At 39.0% G+C, this 26,896-nt stretch overlaps 1 protein-coding gene across 2 annotated transcripts in view; it reads left to right on the top strand.

The window, feature by feature from the left end:
• Positions 1–8,022: 8,022 nt before the first annotated feature.
• The window catches only part of LOC130273719 (cadherin-10-like), a 472,310-nt gene continuing 453,436 nt past the window's right edge, over positions 8,023–26,896 (top strand). For both annotated transcript variants that reach the window (XM_056520963.1, XM_056520964.1), the window contains exon 1: positions 8,023–8,376. The gene's annotated coding sequence lies outside the window, so the exon portion shown is untranslated. The remainder of the gene's footprint in view (positions 8,377–26,896) is intronic.

Below are 26,896 nucleotides of genomic sequence, written 5' to 3'. Positions count from 1 at the left end.
GCGCTGCCATTGGTCAGAACTCCGTTCTGAGTAATGGCAGGGGATAGGAGTAGATCGCAGCTTTGCGACCTCACTCCTATCCTTTAGGCTGATCGGGGCTGTTGCTGACAACTCCGATCAGCCCTATTTTCCGGGTGATCGGGTCACCAGAGACCCGATCAGCCCGGAATTGGAGAAAATCGCATGTCTGAATTGACATGCGATTTTCTCCGATCGCCGACATGGGGGGGGTCTCAGGACCCCCCTGGGCGATGTGCCAGGGTGCCTGCTGAATGATTTCAGCAGGCATCCGGCTCCGGTCCCCAACCGGCTAGCGGTGGGGACCGGATTTCCCACGGGCGTATGGATACGCCCTCGGTCCTTAAGGACTCGGAATGCAGGGCATATCCATATGCCCTGTGTCCTGAAGAGGTTTAAGGAATTTCATGGATAATGTGGTGATAATATATGGTATATATATAGTATAGCAATATATGATGTTGGATCCAATCCCTGGGGACCCCAGTAAAAAAGAAGCAATACACACTAGAAGACTATGACAGACATTTATCAACCAATTTACCCGAGTTTTTTCGCATAAAATTGTCGCAAAAAAATCACAATTGCACCACCGTCCTTTTCCGTGCGACAATCTTCCACAAGGGCAAGAAAAGCATTTTTTTGTCAAATTGGCGTACATAAGCGTTTTTACAATTTTGAAATTTATCAACCGCGACATTCGCAAAAAAGTCGCTAATGCTTTAAAAACTACTTAATATACTCCAGCCGAACCTTGGCTTAACTAACAGAAACTGACTATTGTTTTTGCTTAGGCGGGAAAAAACTCCCACTTTTGTGACTATTTGGCCCCTTCTTAAAGGGGTACTCCGGATGTGGATGGATGTGACTATTAGGCCCCTTCTTAAATGGGTACTCCGGCGCTAAGACATCTTATCCCCTATCCAAAGGATAGGGGATAAGATGCCTTATCGCAGGGATCCTGCAGCTGGGGACCCCCGTGATCTTCCACGCCGCACCCCATTAGAATCAGCCCCCGGAGGGGCTGATTCTAACGGGGTGCCGCGTGGAAGATCACTAGGGTCCCCAGCGGCAGGACCCCCGCGATCAGGCATCTTATCCCCTATCCTTTGGATCGGGGATAGGATGTCTTAGCGCCGGAGTACCCCTTTAACAATAGACCACCAAAATTATTGACATTGAGGAGATTTATCAAAACTTGTGCTGAAAAAAAGCTGACCAGTTGCCTACAGCAACCAATCATATCACTTCTTTAATTTTCACATGCCTCTTTAAAAATTAAATAAGCGATCTGATTGGTTGCTATGGGCAATTCAGCAACTTCTCCTCTGCACAGGTTTTGATAAATCTCTGATCTCATTACTTAGACTACTAGGGGAGTTTATAAATATGAACTATTTTCCCTGTTTCGGTTTTCTAAACCAGTGTGAATCCCATAGTCAGTGGTAAGGAATAGTCCAAAAAATATGACATATATATTTATATGTAGCAGCCAAACAGCCAATCACTTCACCAAGTACCAGGTGGAGGATATGTGTAAGGGTGCATGCACACCACGTTTTTGCAATACAGTTCACGTATCAGGTTTTTGATGAAAAATGGATTCCTTAAAACCTGACTAAACTGTATTAAAACGTGTGTACAAATTTCAACCTGTATACGGTTTAAAATCGTATACGATTTGAAAAATGATGTCCGATTGCACCCGTTTTTTAAGGAAAAAACGTATCCATTTATTACTTTTCACTCCATTTTGAATGAAGTTTCACTTGTTTGATTGAAATTTCAAGAAAAAAACTGTGCAAATCAAAAACCGTATGGGAAAACCGGATTGAACCGTACGCACATACTGTTCTTTACGGTTCCCATTGACTCCCATGTTAAAATAAAACATATACGGTTTAATACAGTTTTTCACCCGGACCAAAAAACGTGGTAGACTATGGTTTTAGGTACGGTAAAAAAACGTACAAAACCGTATAAGACACAAAGCGGACTATGTTAATTTACTATGTTAAGTCAATGCATACAGTTTTCTATATGGTTCCATACAGTTCTTAACTTGAAACCGTATACGGGAACTGTATAGCAAAAACTTGGTGTGCATGCACCCTAAGGGTGTGTTCACATTGCAAAGCGAGCGGAGATTCAGCCGCCGTTGGCGGTAGGACCCCGCGGCACTGCGCCGTCACCATTGATGGCTTTGCAATACTTGCTGAATTCCTCACAAAGAATGGACATGTTCATTCTCTGTGTGGAACAATTTCAGTGGCGGAATTTTCCGCCGCTGAAATTTCTCAGTATGAATGGGTCTTGCGGAAACCCATTCACACTGATGTAAAAGTTCACAGAGCGGAATTCTGCCCGTGGAATTCTGCGGGGATTGTGTAGTGTGAACGCACACCCTAATTGGGCACAATAGTAGTGTCAGTGAATAATGTGTCCCCATAAAGTTAGTCTCTTGTGTGCACACATACTGCATTTAGGCTCCCTCTGTGCTAATATAGTAGTTACACCCCAATATTGCCTCATATAGTATTAGGCTTCATACTGCCCCATGTAGTATGAGGCCCCATATTGCTACCATATATAATGAGGCCCCTCTACTGCCCCTATATAATATTAGGCCCCTATATAATGTAAGGACTCCATATAGTATAGACAATCCCCCCATACTGCTTACATGTAGCATTACACCCCTATACCGTATAAGGCCCCATATAGCAAAGGGCCCCGATACTGTTCCTATATGGCTTTAGGCTCCCATACTGCCCCTATATAGTATTAGGCCCTATACTGCCATCATATAGTATTAGGTCTCAAATTGCTCCCTTAAGTATTAGGCCCCTGAAACTGCCAATCATATAATATTAGACCACCATTTAGTATAGGGCCCCATGCTTCTCATAAATCATTAGGCCCCCATACTGTAAAAGGCTCTATATAGTATAGGGACCCTAAACTGCCCCCACATAGGTTCCATACTGTTTCCATATAGTATAGGGCCCCTATAAAGTAGAAACCCACCATACAGTATGAGTCCTCCCCCCAAAAAATCATCATTCACCAACAGCAAATGCACTATAAGAAGAACCTGACCAAACTAGTTGAATCTCATCTATGGACACATTTATTTTATTTTATTTGCTTATAGAGGGTGCATCTACTGCAGCTGACTTCTGAATATTTAGTTGATGTTTTTTTAATGGGAGTTGTGTGTGGTGATCTACCCTTCACCATGACAGTCATATGTCCTAACCGGGTATAGGGAGAGGGATTATCCAAAAATAATTCATGTTTAGGATATTTATTTTAAAGTTTAAAGGGGTATTTCAGGCAAAAAAAAAATTTTTATATATCAACTGGCTCCGGAAAGTTAAACAGATTTGTAAATTACTTCTATTAAAAAATCCTAATCCTTCCAATAGTTATTAGCTTCTGAAGTTTTCTGTCTAACTGCTCAATGATGATGTCACGTCCCGGGAGCTGTGCATGATGGGAGAATATCCCCATAGGATCTGCACAGCTCCCGGGATGTGAGTCATCAGAAAGCAGTTTGACAGAAAACAGCAACTCAACTTCAGAAGCTAATAACTATTGGAAGGATTAAGATTTTTTAATAGAAGTAATTTACAAATCTGTTTAAAGGAGTAGTCCAGTGGTGACCCAGTGGTGAACAACTTGTCCCCTATCCTAAGGATAGGGGATAAGTTTGAGAGCGAGGGGGGTCCGACCGCTGGGGCCACTTGCAATCTCCTGTATTGAGCCCCGACAGCCCGCGGGAAGGGGGCGTGTTGACCTCCGCACGAAGCGGCGGCCAACACGCCCCCTCAATACAACTCTATGGCAGAGCCGAAGCGCTGCCTTCGGCAATCTCCGGCTCTGCCATAGAGATGTATTGAGCGGGCGTGTCGGCCGCCGCTTCATGCGGGGGTCGAAACCCGCTATCTGGCCGGAGAGCCTGGCCCCCGTACAGAGAGATCGCAGGGGGCCCCAGCGGTCGGACCCCCCGCGATCTCAAACTTATCCCCTATTCTTAGGATAGGGGATAAGTTTTTCACCACTGGACTACCCCTTTAACTTTCCGCAGTCAGTTGATATATAAAAAAAAGTTTTGGCCTGGATCCCAAATCCTTAGCTTAGGGAATGTTTTATTGTAATAAAAAAAAAAAAAACATATCCCCATATACCTCATATCCCGTCCTCATATCCCGATCTCCTTTCCTGACCTCCTATCCCGTCCTCCTATCTCGACCTCCTATCCCGACCTCCGATTCCGACCATCCCGTCCTCCTATCTTGACCTCCTATCTCAACCTCCTATCTCGACCTCCCATCCCAACCTGTAATATGCGTACCGGGTATTGAAATCTATCCAGCCGTACGGAAGTTATGTGAGAACATAAATTTCCCATTGATTTGCATGGGACATTAAACAAAAACCCTGACCCTCACAAATGGGGTAGTTAAGGGTTAAATTAACTATCCTATATTTTAAGTGGACATATAAGTAACATGTGACCAAATATTATCGAAATGTCTCAAGCCGTTTGGAAGTTATGCGGTAACATATGTTTCCCATAGACTTGTATTGGACTTTAAACATAATCCCCACCCCTGGCAAATGGGGGTGAGTAAGGGTTAAAACACCTATCCTATGTTTGTTGTTGACATATAAGTAACATGTGTGCCAAGTTTCATGTTAATATCTTTAGCCGTTTGGAAGTTTTTGGGGAACATACATACACACACACACACACACACACACACGTTGAGCTTTTTGGGAGGAAAATCAACAAAGGAGGAAGCTTTTGACTTCAAATCCCATCCCAATATATTGTTGTCACATCCCAACCCCATATCCTGTCCTCCTATCCCATCCTCCTATCCCGTCCTCCTATCCTGTCCTCCTATCCCATCCTCCTATCCTGTCCTCCTATCCCGTTCTCCTATCTCGACCTCCTATCTCGACCTCCCATCCCGTCCTCCTATTTCGACCTCCTATCTCGACCTCCTATCCTGACCTCCTATCCCGCCCTCCTATCTTGACCTCCTATCCCGTACTTCTATCCTGCCCTCCTATCTCGACCTCCTATCCCATCCTCCTATCTCGACCTCCTATCCCGTCCTCCTATCTCATCCTCCTATTCCGTCCTCCTATCTCCACCTCTTATCTCAACCTCCTATCCCGTCCTCATATCTCGACCAACTATCCCGGCCTCCTATCCCGACCTCCTATCTCCACCTCCTATCTCCACTTCCTATCTCCACCTCTTATCTCCACTTCCTATCTCCACCTCCTATCTCCACCTCCTATCTCCACCTCCTATCCCGTCCTCCTATCCCGGCCTCCTATATCAACCTATCTCGACCTCCTATCCTGTCCACCTATCTCGACTTCTTATCCCGGCCTCCTATCCCGACCTCCTATCTCCACCTCCTATCTTCACCTCCTATCTCCACCTCCTATCCCGTCCTCCTATCCCAGCCTCCTATCCCAACCTCCTATCTCCACCTCCTATCCCGTCCTCATATCCCGTCCTCATATACCGTCCTCATATCCCGACCTCATATCCCGACCTCCTATCCCGACCTCCTATCCCGACCATCACGTCCTGACCTCCTATCTCGACCTCCTATCCCTACCTCCCATCCTCCTATCCCGTCCTCCTATCCCATCCTCTTATCTCGACCTCCTATCCCGACCTCCTATCTCGACCTCCCATCCCGTCCTCATATCCTGACCTGTAATATGTGTACCAGGTATTGAAATATCTCCAACTGTACAGAAGTTATGTGAGAACATACATTTCCCATTGATTTGCATGGGACTTTAAACAAAAACCCTGACCCTCACAAATGGGGGTAGTTAAGGGTTAAATTAACTATCCTATATTTTAAGTGGACATATAACTAACATGTAACCAAGTATTTTCAAAATACCTCCAGCCGTTTGGAAGTTATGCAGTAACATATATTTTCCATAGACTTGTATAGGACTTTAAACATAAACCCCGCCCCTGGCAAATGGGGGTGAGTAAGGGTTAAATCACCTATCCTATGTTTGTTTTTGACATATAAGTAACATGTGTGCCAAGTTTCATGTTAATATCTTTAGCCGTTTCATGTTAATATCTTTAGCCATACATACACACACATACACACACACGTTGAGTTTTATATATATAGACTAGCTGAGTACCCGGCGTTGCCCGGTTTTTCCTTCCTAATCCCTGTTCGGCAGGAAAATAAACAAAGGAGGAAGCTTTTGACTTCATATCCAGTCCTCATATATTCTTGTCATATCCCAACCTCCTATCTCGACCTCCTATCTCGACCTCCTGTTCCGACCTCCTATACCGTCCCCATATCCCATCCTCCTATCCCGACCTCCTATCCCGACCTCCTATCCCTTCCTCCTATTCCGTCCTCCTATCTCGACCTCCTATTCCGTCCTCCAATCTCGAGCTCCTATCCTGACCTCCTTTCCCATCCTTATTACTCGACCTCCTATCTCGACCTTCTATGTCGACCTCCTATCCCGACCTCCTATCCTGTCCTCCTTTCCCGTCCTCATATCACGACCTCCTATCTCGACCTCCTATCTTGACCTCATATACCATCCTCCTATCTCGACCTCCTATCCCATCCTCCTATCCTGACCTCCTATCCTGACCTCCTATCCTATCCTCATATCTCGACCTCCTATCCCGACCTCCTAACCTGACCTCCTATCCCGATCTCCTTTCCTGTCCTCCTTTCCAGACCTCCTACCTCGACCTCCTATCTCGACCTCCTATCTCGACCTCCTATCCCATCCTCCTATCTCGACCTCCTATCTCAACCTCCTATCCCGACCTCCTATCCCATCCTCCTATTCCGTCCTCCTATCCCGACCTCCTTTCCCGTCCTCCTATCCCATCCTCCTATCCCATCCTCCTATCCCATCTTCCTATCCCATCCTCCTATCCAGGCCTCATAACTCGTCCTCATATCTCATCCTCATATTCCGCCCTCATATCCCAACCTCCTATTCCGACCTCCTATCACGACCTCCCATTCCGTTCTCATACCCCGGCCCGTAATATGTGTACCAGCTATTGAAATATCTCCAGCCGTACGGAAGTTATGTGGGAACATACATTTTAAGTGGACATATAAGTAACATGTGACCAAGTATTATCGAAATATCTCCAGCCGTTTGGAAGTTATGCAGTAACTTATACTTCCATTGACTTGTATGGGACTTTAAACATAAACCCCGCCCCTGGCAAATGGGGGTGAGTAAGGGTTAAATCACCTATCCTATGTTTGTTGTTGACATATAAGTAACATGTGTGCCAAGTTTCATGTTAATATCTTTAGCCGTTTGGAAGTTTTTGAGGAACATACACACATACATACACACACACACACGTTGAGTTTTATATACATATATATATATATATATATATATATATATATATATATATATATATATATATATATGTGCCATAATGACTGCATGCTTGTGTACATGCAGATTATTGTGTAGAAAGCTGGAGTGTATCTCTGTAGCGGTGAAATGAGGTTTGGCCTGGTATGGCACAGCAGACACAAACTCAAGGGTAAATAAGCTTGGAGAGGGATGGTGATTTATGTGATGAACAGAAGGAGGATTTTGAAGCAGAATAGATGTTCTTTCTCCAAATGAAAATTGAACACCGGTTTCTTATATAAGATTGCCAACAAAGAAAATAACCTAAAATTGGGGTATCTATTCAACTTTAACAATGCCAATACGATTGTGAGCTATAGATTTGGAATTAACATCATTTCCTGCATTGCTAAATTAAATACTTACACGTAATTTTTTTTTTTTTTTCCTTCTGCTCGAGCGGCAGCAATATGGAGATGGCGGAGTTTGAATTATGATTATGTTAAATTTCAAACAAAGAAAATCATTCTACAGATGTGCTGTTTAACAAAGCTCCCTCCACTCTCCGTCTGCATTCACTTGCAAATCATTTTGCCAGTAAAAGCCAGTGTTCCTCTCACTCCCTAACCTTCCCATGGTAAGTACTGCAGTTCTTTCAGCAGAGGCTTGCTGTGTTGTGTGAGCGAGGATTTTTTTTTTCTCCTTATTAATCAGAAGCCCTGAATGAAAGCCAATCACAGGCTTCGCTTTCCCTTGGCTTCGTTTTCCTGCCTCTTAGAGTTAAAAGTGATGCTGTGACTGTGAGGAAAAGACTGAGTTAGAATCAAGTAGAATCTTCCTTGGGAAAATATAAGCAGAAATAAAGGGTAAATAGCAACAAACATTCAAGCTGCGGTGCCGAGTAGGACAATACACTTCCAGGAACAGCCAGAAAATTAAAAGGTAAGCTATTTCTATTGAAGAAAAAAAACGTGTGTGTGTTCAGGATGCGTCCTCCATGTACGACGCCAGCCGGGTTTGCTGCATTGTAATGTAGATGAAGATGATTTGTCTCTAAGTATTGGAACTTTTCATTTAGTGTGTCTGGTTAATGCAAGATGTGAGTCAGGCAATTAGCTGGCGGCAGCAGTGTATTATAGACTAAAGCCCTTTCTAAATAGGGATTGTGCACTCTAGTCCTGCTCGCTGTGCATGATATATGTAAGTTTGCCTAGTGGAATGAATAGCGAGAGAGGATTTAAGCTTGTAAATGAATCTCCTAAATGATCTCAGAAAATGTAGCCTGGTGCTGCTGGGGTATGTATTAGACAACCGCAGACGGATACCTCTGTCTACTGTATATGCAGGTTGTGGCTTCAGGTAAAATATACTCAGTGTTCAGTGAGTACCTCGTTGTAATATTAGAATCTTCTTCCTATAGACATGGATCTATGCACGACACATGTCCGGGCTGGGGGACAATGCCGGCTGATCAGCATTATTCAGCAATATGAAAATAACACGTTTGTTTTTTATTTTTTATTTTTTTTATTTATTTATTTTTTTTATAATTGATTCCATTCCCGGCAAACTATGAATAAATGTATTATTAGCCGTTGTAGTAAGCTGTAGCATGTTGTCATGATGTCTAAAGACAAGAACACGTTTCCCTGGAGCAAGTGTTGTGGAAGGCATTATGTGATGTGGAGTTATTGTAACATAAGGATGTGCTACATGATACTCTGTGCAGACAGACAGTCTTAGAAGCCCTCTAGCCCCACAATGATCCTGCACATGCAATCATTGACAAACAGCATCCAGCTCCCTCTAACTGACATATTATCTTTTCTGCTTTCACACAAATGGAGCTGTTTCCTATAATCTTCAGCTTTTCTTTCTTGTAAAAGCATCTCTATTATACTAAAATGCACATCTATTATTTCTAATACGTGTCAAGATATATTATTTTGTACTTTTTTTTTCCAGGCGGTAAATGTACCCACTCAGACACAAATAGCTCTAGACTCAGAACTGAAGCATGCCTTGCACATACTGAAGTATAGAGAAACCCAGGTAGATAGGGACGGATAGGAATACCATTAAATACTATGATATGACATTCACAACCCACCAGATCCTGTAGCATCAAAGAGTGATTCCTAAGTACTATATATGTCTTGTGTGACTCAGACAGGCATGTGCCAAAACATAGATATCGTCTATTGCAGGGAAAGATGTGGCAAGAATAATAGACTCCCATACCCAGGCTCCATAAGTAATGAACTTTTATACTGCAGTGCCTCTTCCCAGAACAACCTTACATATTTTAGCTTTTTGCTGCAAAGTTAAGTGTGCACAGAGAAGCTACAGTTGCAGTAAAAATAAATAAGCTGCTTTATAGATGTAGTATAGCTTGAACAGAAAGATAAATACTTTTTGGAACATAAGCTGGTAATCTTGTTTGTGCCATGGGAACCCTTCTAAATTAGACTATTCCATCGCCTTGCCAACCTGTTAAACAAAAGAATTGAATCAAAGCCTCATTTATAGTCCATGCAGCAACTCCTCATGGCAAAAAAAATAAATAAATGACAGACTAGAAGAAGTGTATGCACATATATATATATATATATATATATATATATATATATATATATATATATACATATATACGTCCCTATTTTTTTAACTGTAGTTGTTTGGAGCACAAGCCAGCATGAAGTATGCTGAATACAGCAATCTGATAATACATCTTTTTGTGGACAGTGCTGCGCTTTTCATAACCTATTTTTTTTTTAACTCAATAGGTGGCACAGAAAATGTCAGCAGACTTGATATATCATTTGCAGTGCAAAAGTGGCGAGTCTTTGATTGAGAGATGCAAACCTAAAGCAAAAATAGACAATGTTATAGCTTAGTATTTTACACAGAATAACAATAACAAAGTTTGGGAGGAAGAACGTACATATAAATATATATATATATATATATATATATATATATATATATATATATATATTTTATATATATATATATATATATATATATATATATATATATATATACCGTATATATATATATATATATATATATATATATATATATATATATGTATATATATATATATACATTCTGTTAAATATAGCTGCTGAGGACAATGTTTTCATATCCCCTGCCTGCCTGCTTGCTTTTTTATACCCACCAGGGAGTTTAAATCCTCAATCCATTGCTAACTGCTTTACAACCCAATATCAAAGTGATTCATTCTACAGAATAGCTTTCCCAGTAATAAGGTAAGAAATGTGAACTTGGAATACAATTGGCATTGTCTAATATTAATTTCCCAGTAAAGCTACATGACAATAAAAAAAAAGGTTAATTCAGTAATGATTCCCCAACTTGGCATCACAAAAAAAAAAAAGAAAAGCTTTTCGGTATCTGGAAATTATGGGTACAAAAGGGATTGAGCATAATTATATATACAATAGCTTATTGTCTGCCATAGGCTGTAAGTAGTCAATGGCAATGCACCATTTAAGACCATTATGTATTTTTATAGTGACTTTTCCGAAGAAGCTGATAGCTGAAAGTGATATGTCAAATGCTTCAGAACTAGTGGTCATAACCGTAAACCATGCATGGTTGCCCTGTTCATCCGAGAAAAGGCATTATTTATATATTAATCACTCTGTGACTAAAATGTTCTTATTATGACCCTGTACTTTGTGGGGAAGGCAGGCATGCCTGATTTCATTCCATTGTGTGGGCAGCCTAGTCTAGTGCATGCTGAAAGGTTCCAATTTCCTAACTACCATTGTTCACTTACCTAACACAGTATGCTATTGCTGCAATATATGGTACCGTGCAATCTGAGCAAAGCCGGAAATAAACTAATAACCGATTGAAAGATGACTTGTCCCTGTAGGTTGAAATAACCATTGTTCAAGTTATTTCTTGTCCATTATTTAGTCATATTTGACACTCAGTTTGATCTAATTGCCTACATGTATTCGCTTATCAAAGGATCATTTAAATTTTAACTTGAGTTTTTTATGTTATCTGCAAGTTGCATATATATTGAATACATTTTTTAGAATCAGTAATAAAGAACATCTACAGGTACAGCATTATTCATCATAAAATCCCCTAACCAGCTATGACCAAAGGCTACACAGTATTTTAAGTGTAACCTGCCTTCAAAATGTGAGCTCATCAATCTGCATCCAAAAAAGCTTTTCCCCAATTAATCTGCTACCTAGAGAATATATATTGACTTAGTGGCCTCCATATAGTGATGATTGCATGATAGCTGGTTATCAGAGGCAGACAGATAGCAGAGGACCTCTGTGTAAAAAGATGATGTCCCTTTACTTCCCAACAATTAATTCATCATCCCATAATGGCCTCCACTGATATTTACATTTCTATGGTGAACTGCAATCTATCAACATGCCATCATAATAATACCTAAAACTATTTTATCCAGTTGAAAGTTGGAAGTACTTTAATTATGTTTAATTAAGGATAATGGGCTCTCCTACCCATTGAGCCCTCAACATGCTACAACAGCTATATGAAAGACCCTGCAGAGAAAACTGGCCTAGGAAAGAATGGCAAGCAATTGAGTAGAAGAAGACCGCTATAATCCAGGCACTGCTTGATCCAAGGATGAACGGATGCAGGTAGGTATTGTTAACCAGATACTTTTATTTATATTACAGCATACAAGTTAGCAAGATCATGACACATTTCGGGGTCTGCTACCCCTTCCTCAGATGATCTAAGTTCATCTAAGGAAGGGGTAGCAGACCCCGAAACTCATCATGATCTTGCTAACTTGTATGTTGTAATATAAATAAAAGTATCTGGTTAACAATACCTACCTGCATCCGTGCATCCTTGGATCAAGCAGCGTCTGGATTATAGTGGTCTTCTTCTACTCAATTGCTTCAGTTCCTACAGGAAGATTAACGTCCTCCTGTGACCATCAGGCTTGGCAGCTTTTCCCAACCATTTGATAACCCAGATGAGGGGCGATATGTGCCCTTTTCTTCGTTTTAAGGTGAGCGGCCATCTTAACTAAAGTCCTGGGTGTATTTACCCAGTAAGTTCTGTGGATTCCTCACCTACCAAGGGTAATACACGAGGCGCTGCCTTCCGGTTGTCTTTTCTTGTTTCTACTTCCATATAGGAAAGAATGGGGTAGAAAAAAACATATAAACATGCAAAAAAAAAGCAGAAAGAAATCACGTCACTCATCCCACTTTGGATAAAGCTTGTGGCAGAACACATAAAGGCTAAGTTTCCACCGATTTTCTTTTCTGATGTTTTTTTGGAAAACTGCCACTGCAGTTTTTTAGCCAAAGCCAGAAGTGGATTCAAAAGGACTAACAAATATAAAGAAAAAAAACGTATACTTTCTCCTTCCTGTTGAATCCACTTATGGCTTTGGTTCAAAAACTGCAGTGGCAGTTTTCTAAAAATCCCCCCCCCCCCCCCCCAAAAAAAAATAAATAAATAAATATATATATATATATATATATATATATATATATATATATATAAATAAACCTGTGTTGAAACTTAGCCAAACACAGACATAATGGAGATCTCCAAGCTAGAGTTGTTTTATGCTGCTCAGGCACTTTTTCTGGCCAACACAGAAGGAGTGGGCTAGAAGAAGAGTCTATAGTATGTGGGCCAAAAGAAAGGCCTAAACAGCATATAATGGATATAGCCTGGAGATGCCCCTGCAAGTTTGTGTTTACTTGTCCTGCCACAAGCTAAATAAAGCTTATGAAGATTACTTCAGAGTGGGGTGAGTGCCGTGACTTCTATCTGCTTTATTTGCACGTTTATGTAGTTATATTGATTTGTATGCACCACCAATTACTTCAATGGACAGCTGTCAGAACATTGCCATTGCTTCATGTTGTAAACAGTGTATGAAGTAGTGCCAACACCTATTTTCTCTCTAAAAAGGTAGAAAAAATATAATATAGATTTCACAAGGTAAACAAGGTAATCAGAAGTTTACTCACCTCAACATCATGCAGCAAGTTGTATAAATGCAACATAAAACAGGATGGATGGTCTGGGGCTTGATAAAATATGCTTTCCTGGTCTGTCATATCCATAGGTGAGAGCATCGGAAACCATGAATGTTTAATTTTTAGGACTGAGTTTATGGTTATTCTTGATATTGTAAAGCAGTTTGATATTGTAAAGCACTTATAGCATTACCAACTTACTTGCCAATTGGGGAACTAGAATCATCTATAATACTTTTACTCTCTATTTTATTTTAATCATTTTAATCATATATTCTATTGTATGAGCATTCAATATATATTTTTATTATAATCTATCATGGTTTGTCTGATGCAAGGGCCCTGCAGAGGACACCACAGAGATCACTATTGTTTAAAGGGGTACTCCGCACTCCTAGACATCTTATCCCCTATCCAAAGCATAGGGGATAAGATGTCAGATCGCTGGTGTCCTGCTGCTGGGGACCGCCGGAATCTCGGCTGCTGCACCCACCTGTGACTTTAACCTCACATCGGCAACGCTGGAGGCTTCGGATCCCCAATGGCGGACAAGCGTGAAATCATGACTCCGCCCCGTGTGATGTGGGGGGGTGTGACAGACCTCCCATAGACTTGCATTGAGGGGGCAGGGCGTGACGTGAGGTGTGAGGTGGAAGCCGTACAGGTGGGTGCAGCAGCCGAAATCCCGGGGGTCCCCAGCAGCGGGACCCCGGCAATCTGACATCTTATCCCCTATCCTTGAATAGGGTATAAGATGTCTAGAGGTGCGGAGTACCCCTTTAAATTGTTTTAAATTATACTGGACACTACATATTATTTCACATCATATACTGAATACTACTGTGATATTCAAGCCCAGCCATGAGGAAAGTGTACCCTCAATATTGTTTACATATCCATAGGTGAGACCATCGGAAACCATGAATGTTTAATATTTAGGACTCGGTTTATGGTTATTCCTGATATTGTAAAGCAGTTAAGGTTAAAAATAATAAATAATAACATTTCTTATTGACTCTGGGTGATGTGAAAAAAAATCTTGTGACATGTTTTTTCCTCCCTGTACTCCCTGAGTAATGTCCTGTCTGCAGATGTAACCAGTAGCCAGTGAATGGCTAGGCAGGCATTTCCTGTAGGTGCAACACATCACAGGAACCAGGAAGCAGCCAAGGAGTGGGAAGCAGGGGATGGGGGAAGATGATTATGTTTTGTTTTTTTTCTTTTCTTTTTACAGCACCCAGAATAAATTAGAAAAATTTTATGATGACCCTTTTAAGTGATAGTGACAGTAAATACACACAGTTACATTTGTGTCACATTTAGCTGATCAGCAATGTAAAAAAAAAAAAAAATTCCAGAAGAGCAGCACAACAAATTTAAGAAAGACGATGCAATGGTGCATGCTGGGTGTGCACCTTGGTGAGAGGTTCACATGTACTAGAAAAAAACAAGAGACCAGCAGCACACAGAAAATTAGGTGCAAAAAAGGTGAAAAATGTATTGCATTATCCCAGTGTACAAAGGAAGCGACGTTTCAGCGACCTCTCGTCGCCGTTCTCAAGCTGTGATCAGCAATGTAGCTAGACAATCCCCAATCAAACATCGATGGTCAGCGCTAAGAGTAGATCATCAAAAAATCAATAATGTGTACCTTTTGTGTCCAGTAGCTTTTTAAGATAGGTTGTTGTGTCTGAACATGAGGGGGTAGCCCCTAAAGTTATTTTTGGCCATTAAGTAACTTTAATATGGCATCTCTCACCAGATTTCTACCTAATAGTCTTGTTTTCTAGTTGTCAGTTGTTCCTGAGCTAATCGATTGAGTCTCATTCCTATTATATTCTTCTTCTTCATATTATTATAATAATTATTATTATTATAAGCTACACAAATGTATACTGCTCCCCTATATCTCTGTAGCATATCCTGATAAGCAGTAGCAACATAAAGAGAATTATAAGACCTTTTAGATAATGTACCTCTATCTGTCCTTCTTATCAACCACTTCCATTTCCGTAGACTTCTATGAGCAGCTGTAACCTAATACTTTAGTGAGCAGATGAACAGTTTTGAGCAGTCTTGAGCAGTTATGTTGAACTTACAATTATAATTCTAAAGTGCCAGGAAGTAAATTCAACCCCTTAAAGATATTGCTCATTTTGGCCTTAAGAACAAGGACAATAGTTTTTACCTCTTCTCATTCTTAGAGTCATAACTTTTTTCCCATCTACAGACCCATATAAGGGCTTGTTTTTTTGCACAATCAGTTGTAACTTTGAAATAACACCTTTCAGTTTATCATGAAATGTATGGCACAAGCAAAAATACATTATTTGCGTGGGGGAAATAAAAAAGAAAGCGTCAACTTTGCAACTTTTAGGGGGATTTGTTTTTACGCTGTACACCTTATGGTAAAACTATTATGGAAAAATTATACTCATGTTTACATGCTTTTATATTAGAGTACTGCTTTAAAAAAAACTTTTAAAATTGTCATATTCTTACCTCTTATAACTTTTTTTTTTATATATATGTGCTGTATGAGTGCAATTTTTGCACCATAATCTGTAGTTTTTTTATTGGTACCATTTTTGTTTTGATGGAACTTGGTGATTGCCTTTTTTATTAAGATTTTTCTGACATGAGATGTGACCAATGATAAGCAATCCTGGTCTTTGGTATTTTTTTAAGATCACACTGTTAAACATGCATGATAATAAACATTATATTTTAATAGACTAGACATTTACAAACGCAGTGATACCAGATATGAAGTTTTCTCTTTTTATGAATTTTATCATATTTACTTTTTATTTCTTTTTTAATGGAAAAAGTGAGTGTATTATAATTTCATTGTTTCATTGGAGGGGGGGATGCTTATATATATATATTACACTGTTTAAGTCCCCATAGGGGACTAGATTGCATGTACTGCTCAGTACTGTGTTATCACATACTACCAATCAAAACCTTTGGCAATTTTCTTGTAAACCCCGGCTCTTCAGGCTGCACAACAAGCTTGGCCATCCTGAACACCAGAGAAAAGTGAGGAGACCTCTGGCAGCCATTTGAACTGGCTGGATGGGGGCAGGATGGGCTATGGGTATAGTTCCCCTGAGTTCCCCTTGAATGTTTCTGTTACTATTATAATTAGTGGTACTATTATTGTTATTATTATTATTATTATTGGTGGTAGTTGTATTAATAATAATAATAATAATAATAATAATAATAATAATATTAACAATAATAATAATAATAATAATAATAATAAAATACTTTAACTAAAGACAACTTGCTGATAGGTGTGTGCCCAATATGTGATGCTTACTTGTTTCTGGGGATTTTTCTACAATGAAAACCTTATTTGTGAATATCCAGGACTTTACGTGTACCTGCCATTTAGATACATTTTCAGGAAAAGTGATCATATGTTCTACTACATGAGTAGTAGACCTATTGCCACCATTACATAACCGGTATATGGTATTCCTTATCAGACTTCTGTTCTGCAGGCCTCATCAACTGTACCCAAGCAAGTGGGCAGAGCCTAGCATCTACAGCAGTGCACACACACAGGAGAGAAATTCTTTATAATACACCCTAAGGAGCAGCAGCAGTATGGAGGGCGCCATAGGGCAGTCCTGAACAGTCTATACTGTGATTAAGCTTTGGGATTAGATTTACAATAGCAATTTAGCCTGGTCTGTTTGCAGTTTATGATTCTGGTTATCTCCAGTCACTACTATTCCCATTATCCTTCTAGCCCCTCCCCTTTCCATAGACATGGAAAGCATTTATGGGAATCCCTTAGTGAGTTTCTACTCTGCTTTGTAAATACAAGAAGAAATTCATCTAATCTAACATCTAAATTAAAGTTTATAGGGGCAGGGGTGGCAGGGAAGGTTCATGTTAACAGTTAAAATGAGCATTTCTCTTTGATAGACTATATTGCAAAGTTGTTGTTTTTTATAATCACTTGTACTGTTCATTTATACAAAGTGTAATGAAATGACAGTGTCTAATGGTAATAATGTAGTACTGTAATATTTAAACATATTATACAAGGTAGTCATTTTATATTTATTGTGTACATTTAAACTTACTTTATTTCATACATACAACTTAAGCTTCATTAATATATTCTGTGCTAGTCAACCCCATTATACAATCTGCCATAATCCAGTCTAATACTTTTTTAATGGGCATGAAAATTAAAGTGTTCAGGAGTCTTGAAAAAAGTTAATATAGCTACATAGGAGGTGATGATAATAGTTGATAAACTGGAAAAAAAATGTATAGATCAAAATAAAGTAAATGTGTTTAACCCCTTGGGGACGGAGGCCATTTTGACCCAAAGGACGGGAGCATTTTTTGCAAATGTGACCACTTTATGCATTAATAACTCTAAGATGCTTTTACTTATAAATTTGATTCCAAGATTATATATTGATTAACATATACAATATGTCTGCTTTATGTTGGCATTATAAAGTTGACATGGTTTTACTTTTTGAAGACATTATAGGGCTTTTCAAAGTATAGCAGCAATTTTCCAATTTATCACAAAAATTTCAAAATCCGAATTTTTCAGGAACCAGTTCAGTTTTGAAGTGAATTTGAGGATCTTTATGTTAGAAATCCCCTACAATGGACCCCATTATGAAAACTGCACCCCTCAAAGTATTCAAAATGACATTCAGAAAGTGTTGTTAACCCTTTAGGTGTTTCACAGGAATAGCAGAAAAGTGGAGGAGAAAATTCAAAATCTAAATTTTTTACACTAACATGTTATTGTAGCCGCATTTTTTTTTCATTTTTACAAGGGGTAAAAGGTGAAAAACCCCCTCAAAAATTTGTAATTCAATTTCTCTCAAGTAGGAAAACACCTCCTATGTGGATGTTAAATGCTCTGCGAGCGCACTACAGGGCTCAGAAAAGAAGGAGCGACAATGGGATTTTGGAGAGTGAATTTTACTGTTATGGTTTTTGGAGGGCATGTTGCCCTTGGGAATCCCCATGGTGCCAGAAAGGCAAAAAAAAGAACACATGGCACAATATTTTGGAAAGTACACCACTCAAGGAATGTAACAAGGGGTACAGTGAGCCTTAATACCCCACAGGTGATTGACAAACTTTCTTTAAAGTGGGACGTGAAAATGATAAATTAGATTTTTAACACTAAAATGCTGGTGTTACCCAAAACTTTTCATTTTTTCAAGGTGTAATAGGAGAAAATGCCCCTCAAAATTTGTAACCCCATTTCTCTTGTGTGAGGAAATACCTCATATGCGGATGTAAAGTCCTCGGTGGCTGCACTAGAGGGCTCAGAAGGGAAGGAGCAACATTGAGCTTTTGGAGAGCGAATATTGCTGAAATGGTTTTTGGTGGGCATGTCACATTTAGGAAGTCCCCATGGTGCCTGAACAGTAAAAAAAAAAAAAAAAAAACCACATGGCACACTGTTTGGGAAGCTACACTCCGCAAGGAAAGAAACAAGGGGTACAGTGAGCCTTAACACCCCACAGGTGATAGACAAACTCATGTTAAAGTGGGACATGAAAATAAAAAATTAGATTTTTTTCAATAAAGTACTGGTGTTACCCCAAATTTTTCATTTCCATATGTGGATGTAAAAAAAAAATAAAAAAAATTCAGCTTTTTGGTCACATTACATTCCAAAAAATAAAATAAATTAACCCCTTCCTTCTCGGGCCATTTTTTTATTTTTGCACTTTTGTTTTTTCCTTCTCACCTCCTAAAAATCAATACACTTTCAATTTTCCACCTACAGACAGGCTTGTTTTTTGTGCCGACAATTTTACTTTGTAATATCACTAATAATTTATCACAAAATCTACGGCAAAAACAGAAAATAAATATTTGTGGGGCAAAATTAAAAAAAAAATATGCCACCTTATATTTATTCTGTAGGTCCAAATAGTTTCAAAGATACCTAATTAATGTTTTTTTTTATTTATTTACTACTTACTAAATTATAACTACATGCACCAAAATTATTATGTTTAAAATTGTCATCTTCTGACCCCTATAACTTTTTTATTTTTCCATATATGGGGCGTTTTGAGGGCTAATTTTTTTGCACTGTGATCTGAAGTTTTTATCGGTACCATTTTTGTTTTCATGAGACTTAAATTTTTTTTATAATATCGAAAAATTGTACACCATTGACCGTGCGGTTTAGTTAAAATAATATTTTTATATTTCGGACATTTACACACGTGACAATACCACATATTTTTATATTACATTTTTTTACAGATTTTTCAAATGGAAAAGGGGGTGATTAGACTTTTATTAGGGAAGGGGTTAAATCACATTTATTAACTTTTTTTTAACTTTTTTTACAATTTTTTTTAGTCCCCCATAGGAGACTATTACATGCAATTCTTTGATTTCATACACTGAACAATGCTATGCCATAACATAGCATTGATCAGTGTTATGTGGGCTCGATTGCTCAAGCCTGGATCTCAGGCTTGGAGCAATCAAGCGATGATTGGACAACGGGAAGGATGGTAAGTACCCTCACGCTGTCCTCTCAGCAATTTCCCCGCGGCGGTCCCGAACAGCCCACTGAGCTAATTGGCAATGGCAATGTCCCGTTTTAGACGGCACAATCAACTTTGATTTTGGCATCTAAAGGGTTAATACCGGACATAAGCCCGATCGGCGATGTCCGGTATTAGCCGCGGGTCCTGGTTGCTGATAGAAACCGGGACCCATCGGGTATGATGCGCACTCACCTGCTGAGTGCGCGTTATACCGCGGGAGCCCACAGTGGATGTAAATATACGTCCATTTGCGGGAAGGGGTTACAAGTAATGAAAAAATTATATATAAGCAAAAGTGATACTGGTAAAAACTACACATCAAAGTACAAAAAAGATGAAAAAGTTATAAGAGTTATAGGGGTAAGAATTCGGCAATTTTAAGGATATTTATTTTGTTAAAAAAGTTTTGTTTTTTAAGCAGTACAATAATAGTAAAGCATGAAAACATGGATATTATTTTAGTTGTATTGACCCACAGAATAACGTAAACATCAGTTTTACCGTACAATGTAAAAAACGTAACCCACCAAAGTTTGCATAGTTGCGGTTTTGTTTTCAATTTCCCTATGCAAATAATATTTTTTGGTTCCGCTGAAAACTGTATGGTAAAATGAAAGCTGTATTATAAAGTACAATTGTTTGCAAAAAAAAAAAAAAAACTCATGTTGGTCTGTGGATGGAAATATAAAAAAGTTATGGTTCTTAGAAGGTGAGGAGGAAAAAACAAAAATGCAAATAATGTATTTGTCTGTGTCCTAAAAGCCAAAATAGGGTTATGGCAGTAAACAAAGCCCTTATGGATCTTAATCAAAAACTTGTAGGCATTGCATGTGCCACCCTATGGTTCATCTCTGTAGGGCACTATATTTTCCAGTAGACCTACTTTTGTAATATCCCATATGGTGCCACCAAAACACTATGGGGAGATAGAGAAAAACCTGACCAGAGGAAAATTTGTTAAGTTTCCCATAGCAACCAATCATAGTGCTTCTTTAATTTTTCAGAGGCCTTTTCAAAAATGAAAGAAGCAATCTGATTGGTTGCTATGGGCAACTCAGCAACTTTTCCTCTAGACAGGTTTTGATAAATCTCCCCCTGTAGTTTTCAAGAAATTACATTCATAATATGCCATGTAATGGGGCAAGTGGAGCTTGAATATGGGTCAATAACTATGGACACCATTATGTTCCTTCGCCTGTACTCTTTCCTTTCATTATGGGTACCCTTAGGCTGCTTTCCTGTAGAAAGCTTGGAAGCAGAAGTGCTGGGGCCTACAATCAAAAAGTGCTTCAGGCATTTTCTAAAACTGCTGGTTGTCAACATTGTTTACAAGAAATGTTCAATTAGATGCATACCAGCAGGAAATATTTTATTTAGAACCAGTATTCCGAGATAGGATCATATTGATTCCTTCTAATATTAAATCCAAATGTTAACATATAAAGTTTAACCTATGAAATATTTTCAAATTCACAAAAATAAGTTAATACACAGTGGATTCAAATTAGAAGTTAATTTCTTAGAAGGTAATCAGGCTGTTCCCCTTAGAAATCAATTAGTTTGCTGCATTTATATTCCAAAGGAAAACCCCTGAACAAAGGAAGCAAGGGTCTAGTGGCTATGGGTAACTGTTCCACTGATCATTTGCATTAGTCTTTATAAATCACCCACGATGGTCATTTAAAAAATTTCAGAATGAACTGATACATTCTTGTTGTAAAAAGCATACATGGTTTATACATATTGCAGAAATCCAATGATAGACTATTAAAGTGTTACTGTCATTTGAATAAAAAATACTTTTGATACAATACTTTTGATACATCCATGTCAAAAGTTTTGATCAGTTGAAGTATTTTATTATTTTCTTTTCTTTTTTTTAAATGACAGTAATTAAAAGGCAGAATCTATATACCGTATTTATCTATATACCGGCCTATAACACGCACCCTCATTTTTCCAAAGATATTTGGGTAAAAAAAGTTTTTACCCAAATATCCGTGGTAAAATGAGGATGTGTGTGTGTGCATGTGTATACCCTGATAGACTGTTTCTGACCCTGCAGAAGCCCCCAGGAAAGGCAGGGGGAGAGAGGCCATCGCTGCCCGCTTCTCTCCTCCTGCCTTTCCTGGGGTCTAGAGTCCTGCTGCCACCGCTTCTCCCCCCCTTGCTATCCAGAGACTGCCACCGCTGCCCCATTACCTCCCCCATCCCTGGTTTTATAATTACCTGTTCCCGGGGTCCACGCTGCTTCTGGCTCCGGAGGCATCCTTAGCTGTCACTGTGCGCCGAGCCACTGACGGTGACGTTGTGTTGAAAATGTCACTCGTCATTGCGTAGCGCATAGCAACAACGCAGGACACAGAACGCTTCAAGACACAGTTTTCTTCATTACACTGGAGCCAGAAGCAGCGTGGACCCCAGGAACAGGTTTTAAAACTGGGGATGGGGGAGGCAATGGGGCAGTGGTGGCAGCAGTCTCTGGACCTCAGGATAGGCAGGGGCAGAGAAGCGGGCAGCGACGGAGTGGCTTCTGCGGGGTCAGAAACAGTTTATCGGCGTATAACACGCAGATAGACTTTAGGCTAAAAATGTTAGCCTAAAAAATGTGTGTTATACGCCGATAAATACGGTATATTATTGTAATAAACATGATTTGTTGTAATCCAGTTCATATTATGCATTGTAGTTACATTTCAAACTGTAAATATATATATATTTTTTTTACATTGATCACTCTCTAAATATATATAATGCAATTTTACCATCTTGGGAATAAAACATTCTAAACCGCTTATTTAAACAAATAAACCCTTTTTTATTCATAAAATCTTAAATGCAATTTGAGAATAGATCATTTGAAGCCCTCTAAAGATGGAAATGGAGAGATTTTCTAATATATGCCTTCTTCGATATTCATATTTTGTAATAATGTTCAAATAACAAATTATAAATTTATATCCTGGCCGTAAAAAGTGAATTCTGCATATGGAGCATTTTAAAATGTAGTCATTTATCAAATTAAACAGAAAGACTTTACTTCTGTACTCTATTAAAATTAAGTTTTGTTTCACCCATCAGATTCAGAGCTATTAATGATTATTAGAATTGGCCTGTTGGAGTTATATACACAAAAGCTTAATGGAAGAAATAGGATAATTATTGGAAATAGAAGAAGACTATAAATGCTTCTATGATTTTACCATCCATTCATTTTGATGTCATTCTTGTAATTTATCATGTAGACTGTCCAGTGTAACAAAAATATGTGCAATAAATTACCTTATTTCTAATAAGATCTACCAGATTGGCTCTAGTACACTATAGGTGAGCTTACAACAAAAATGCCTTTTTCTAAAACAAATGTTGACTATTTGGCACGAGCAACAGGCTCTGGAGGAGGAGATAAACAAAATCACTAATTTGCAAGCTAATGTGGTTAAATATGCTGAACATGAACTTTTCAATGAGCTTGATGTTAAAATTAACGAAAAGCTGACCCAGTTAGAGACATCCATTGTGGACACTAAACAAGTTAAATATTTGAGAGATGTACAGGATTATAAGACCAACATTGTATTTAACTGGCCTCAGCTGATTACTAAATCGGACACACCACTTTCTATTCTTAAGAAATCTTATACTAAACGGCGTTATAACAAAAGTCAGAATAAGAAGCATGGAGATGCACAAGTTAATTTTAGCTCCACTGAGTTTGAATTTTCAGACTCGGCTTCTGAACATGGGGAGGCTGTGAATAATCAGAATGGGGATAGTACCATCACACCAATTAACCCAGACATGCCTCGTTCACACACTTCCTCTTCCTCCCAAAAAATCAGCGCTCAAAAAGGGCGGGAGGGCCTCAAGCTCAGAACCCGAAAGGCGCAGCACACGTAATCGCAAGGAGAGGAAGAAGTGACAACCGTACCTATTTACAATCTCTCGGCCAAAATCCTATATGCACAGCAAGTCTCAGTATTATCACGCAGACTTTCCTTTTCACCCACCACACAGTTTGACTTGTTTCGAACACTTCTGGACGTTAATCGTTTTGTTAGGGGAATCACAGTACACAGATGTTTTGATGTTATATCTACTGCAAACAATTTATCTGCAAATTAGTTTAATGCTATTAAAACCTTGAATTGTGATTTCTCGCATACAGATTCTGTTGGTTATGAGAATCATTTGGAAAATGCTCAGATGCTCAGTCTGAACATGACCTAACTATTGTTTTTTCTTTTCAGGATCTAATGTCTGTATCACAATTAAATCAGTTACAGGATCATTACCCGGTTGCCCCTGATGAGATTCCCAGCTTTGATATCCGTAATTCCTATTTCATTTAGGACATCTGTCCTGGATTCTTTTCAGGAGGCAATCGAGCGTGACCTCACTACCTCAGCACAGACATCCTCACGTGGTAGATCCAACTTTCCATCTTAACACGTTTGGAAAGGGAAGCCCTTGACAGCTTGTCCACAGCCGATGACCTTACAGTGCGACAGGCCAACAAAGGCAGCACTGTCATTATTTTAGATAAAGGTCTATATAGACGTATAAATTTATGCATGCTATACATGCTACCGTGTCCTTAAGTCTGATGCTACAGACATCTTCAAACGCCAACTTACAGAGCTTGTGACTCTTCACAAGGAGGGTGGCTTCTAGAGAGGCCGATTTTATTTTAGTAGAACACCCCATTATTCCTATTTTTCATTCCCTTCTGAAGATTCACAAGCTCTGTTTTCCACCACCCTGCAGGCATATTGTTGCAGGGATTGGCTATCTAAATGAGAATTTATGAACCTTGGTTGACACACTTCTTCAACCCTTGATTTCCCAAACTCCTGCATACATTCAAAACACCAAGCACCTTTTAGAAAATATTGAGGTGTTTCAATAGTCTCATGACTATTCATGGGTTTCTGTTGACATGACATCACTTAACTCGGTCATCCCCCACAATTTGGCATTAGTTGCATTCAAGTGGTTTCTATCTGTATTCATCTTATCCCTCTGATCTGTGTGAGTTTTTGGGTGTGGCAGTCACTTTTTTGTTGGAGCACAATTTTTTCAAGTTTGAGTGCTGTTTCTTTCTCCAAATTACTGGAGCTTCAATGGGGCAAATTTCTCCTTCACTAGCTAACATTTTTATGTGTTGGTGGGAATATAATAATTTGTTTTCTCCAGATAACCCCTTGGTTGACAGCCTAATCTGGTACGGTCGTTACATCGACGACCTCATATTTATATGGGGGCCCGGTGTGATGATCGTACCAGATTTCACCTCATACCACAACTCCAACATTTGCAATTTAAGTTTTAATGTCCCACACCACAACCACACTGTTTCTTTTCTAGATTTAAATCTGAGGGGTGATGCTGAAAAAATAGAATTTTTTCCACATTTCGTAAAAGCATGTTGGTCAACTCCTTTGTGCCCTCATGAGTCACCCACCACATGTCATTAAGAACCTTTCGGTGGGTGAGATGATTCAGGCACGCAGGAATTGTACCACTGACACCGACTTTTCACAGGAAGCAGATGGCATTCAATCTCGCCTGACAGCCCATGGTTACCCTAAGTGGTCATTGGATAGGGCTAGGAACATTGCATTAAATAAAAGTGGCATGGAACTATTAAATAGTTCCCTCAAACAAAAAATGAAGAATAACACTAGCCCTAACCCTATTGTGTTTACCTCCCCGTACAGTACTGAATTCTCATCCATCTGTAAAATTATTCATACTTACATGCCCATGATCTTGTTTGACCCACTTTTCAGCTGTGTGATGAAATCAGGACACAGGTGTATAGCTAAAGGGGCCCCCACAATTGGCCAAATTGTATCCCCTAGTTTGTTTCTTAGCTCACAACCTGTGTCCTCCACATGGTTATCTTATCCTGGGTTGTACAAATGTGGTCACAGCAGTTGTACTTGCTGCACAATTAGGCATGTCACCAAATACTTTACATCTTAAGTTAATAATACCACATATCTGATCAAACAATATATCAAATATAATACCACTTATGTGGTTTATTTGGTGTCATGCATAACTTGTCGCATGCAGTATGTTGGCTGTACCACAAATCCACTAAAATTGAGACTTCACAAATATCTGTCTGATATTTCCCACTTTTTGTCTAAGAATGTATCTGCAGTTTCCAAACATTGTGCCAAGATACATTAAGGAAGCTTTACATCATTACAATTTTCATCTATTGAAAGAGTAAATCGTCCAAGAGAGGAGGAGACCACAAACAAAATCTCTTAAATAGGGAGTTTTTTTTTGGATTTTAAAACTTTCTACTCAGGTGCCACTGGGTATGAACAAACACCAGGATTTTGTTTTACATTACTAAACCAGTAGGTACTTATTATTTTTTGCTTGACTCCTGAATTTGTCCTCTCTAGGATCACCATTGTACAATATTAATATCTGGGCCTTTTTATGTTAGTAATATGTTGTATTATGGCATGGTTATGGTTTCACTACATGGACTATATCCTGCTCTGGACATTATCCTCCTATTCTGCTATACTCCTCCTCATATTTAACTACTTTAATTGCCTATTTACATATTTGTGCCCTCTAACATATCTTTATCCATTTTTCGGTTTTGTTGTTGTTGTTTTATATATATATATATATATATATATATATATATATATATATATATTATTCTAATGGTAAAAAATAAACATTATTGCTTTTATTATATGTGCATCCCATGAGGGTTAACCATGAAGTTTGGAAGGGGTTAATATCACCAGACCACATGACCTTTGACCTGGTGTGATTGCTCCACCTATAAATATCCATGTTTTTCCTTCCTATGTTGTATGACTA

Source organism: Hyla sarda, chromosome 5 (assembly GCF_029499605.1).
Source record: "Hyla sarda isolate aHylSar1 chromosome 5, aHylSar1.hap1, whole genome shotgun sequence".
Taxonomy (NCBI): domain Eukaryota; kingdom Metazoa; phylum Chordata; class Amphibia; order Anura; family Hylidae; genus Hyla; species Hyla sarda.
The sequence above is the reverse complement of the archived record's forward strand: the minus strand, read 5'-3'. Positions and strand labels throughout refer to the sequence as shown.